This window comes from Penaeus japonicus, unplaced genomic scaffold (genome assembly GCF_977035675.1).
Source record: "Penaeus japonicus unplaced genomic scaffold, GWHDUDI00000001_assembly GWHDUDI00000011, whole genome shotgun sequence".
NCBI classification, from domain to species: Eukaryota; Metazoa; Arthropoda; class Malacostraca; order Decapoda; family Penaeidae; genus Penaeus; species Penaeus japonicus.
In genome coordinates, this window is record NW_028234413.1 from 1,243,499 (window position 1) to 1,245,998 (window position 2,500).

The 2,500-nt window shown below is 18.1% G+C and overlaps 1 long non-coding RNA gene across 1 annotated transcript in view; it reads left to right on the forward strand.

Annotated features, from left to right (window-relative positions):
• The window catches only part of LOC147470879 (uncharacterized), a 4,512-nt gene extending 3,597 nt beyond the window's left edge, over positions 1–915 (forward strand). The window contains exon 2 of the long non-coding RNA XR_015191355.1: positions 1–915. This exon is cut by the window's left edge and continues 1,614 nt beyond it. This is a non-coding gene — a long non-coding RNA (uncharacterized LOC147470879).
• Positions 916–2,500: the final 1,585 nt, after the last annotated feature.

The following is a 2,500-nucleotide window of genomic DNA, read 5'->3' on the forward strand; positions in this document are numbered from 1 at the left end:
TTATACCTTTATTCACTCTACTTATTTATTTTTGTTTTTTATTACAATTGCTGTTGTTTTTATTTCTGTTGTTACTGTTATTGGTTTTGTTATTGTTTTTATTGTTAGCATTATTATCACTATTTCTGTTAAGTGTACTAATATTAACATCTATTTATTATTGTTATTATTAGTCTGTTTAATGTTTATTATTTCTGCTTTATTATTGTGATTTGCATTACTTTTTATATTATTTTTATCATGATCATTATCTTTATCATTATCATTATCACTACTATTATTATTATTATTTACTATCATTATCACCGTTGCTTGTAATAGTAGTAATTAGATGTTGTAGTTTTGGGATCACAACATAATTTCCACTGTACCTCACTGTAAGAAAAAAAATCATATTATTGTATAATCATTTGAACGGCTTATTATTTTAGCACCGAAGTCTCATATCCACCTTCTGTTTCTACATTTCTGTGTAACATTTATACATTTCTGTAATTTTTCACAGAACTGGACTTTCGTGGGAAGTATAACGAAACGTTTCACTCTTTGGAAGTAAAAGGAAAAACAAAACAAAAAAAAAAGAATAAAATTTATATTGTAGGTTATTTAAATAGACAAAGCTCTCTGTGTTTGAATCTTTTTCTCATGGTCGTTGATGTTACCGTCATTTCAGGAATCCACGCTTTTCTACTCGATAAAAGTCCGACTCGGCTCATTGAGTCCAGTGAAGACAAAGCCCAGTCTAGTCAGAGTTTCTTTATTATTATCACTATTGTTATCTTCATTTTCTGTTTTGATTCCTTTATCACAATTGTCATTGTCATTACTGTAATATCATTTTACCATTATTTTCATTATTATCATTGTTATTACTGATATAATGGTAATAATAAGTTATTATTACTATTATTTGAATTTTTGTCATTATTGTTATCATCATTGTTGTATTTGTTATTTCCAATATTGATATTATTGTTATTGCTATTATTATCATTATCATTGTCATTGTTATTGTTATTGTTATTGTTATTGTTATTATTATTATTATAATAACTATTATTATTATCATTATTATTGTTATTGTTATTATTATTATTATAATAACTATTATTATTATCATTATTATTGATAATATCATTATAATTTTGATGGTAATGATGATAATGATTATTATCATTATGATTATTGTTAATGTTGTTGTTCATCATTGTCATATTGTCATTGCTGTCTTTGCCGTTGTCATCGCCCTTGTCATCACTTTTATTATCATAATGAAAACTATTATTATAGTTATTATCCTGACCATTAGTTTTATCAATAATGCAATTATTATTTTTTTTAATAATAGGTTATCCCTTATTATTGTTATTATGGTTATTGTTACAATTAACACAGTTGCTGTTGTTATAAGAACTCATGTTATTATTTATGAATTATTATTAGTCTTTGTTGCTATTTATTATCATTATTATTATTTTTTTAAGATTATTATTATTATTTTTTTTTATTTATTTATTTTTTATTTTATTATTATTATGATTATTATTATTATTATTATTATCATTATCATTATCATTATTATTTTTATTATTATTATTATTATTATTATTATTATTATTATTTTTTTTTTTATTATTATTATTATTATTATTATTATTTTTTATTTATTTTTTTTTATTATTATTATTATTATTATTATTATTACTATTATTATTTTTAAATTTTATTATTATTATTATTATTATTATTATTATTATTATTATTATTATTATTATTATTATTATTATTATTATTATTATTATTATTATTATTATTATTATTTTATTTTTATTTTTATTTTTATTATTATTATTATTATTATTACTATTATTATCTTTAAATTTTATTATTATTATTATTATTATTATTATTATTATTATTATTATTATTATTATTATTATTATTATTATTATTATTATTATTACTATTATTATTTTTAAATTTTATTATTATTATTATTATTATTATTATTATTATTATTATTATCATTATCATTATCATTATTATTTTTATTATTATTATTATTATTATTATTATTACTATTATTATTTTTAAATTTTATTATTATAATAATAATAATAATAATAATAATAATAATAATAATAATAATAATGATAATAATAATGATAATAATAATAATAATAATAATAATAATAATTATTGTTGTTGTTATTATTATTGTCATTTTTGTTATTGTTGTTGTTGTCAGTTTCATTCTTACACTTGTAACCAAGCTGATAACATGTTATTTGAAACATCCCTTTAAGTATCACTGCCTTAATACAGATTTACTTCTCAAGTCTAGTGGATTATATATTAAGGTTTTCCCTGTAGTTGTTTCTGCCTTGCTTTACTGCTGGGAAATTCCAAAATATAAGAGATTATGATTTTCATACACATATATTAGTATATTCTCAGTATATCACATATCTATTAAGATATATTCACTGATATCACAATT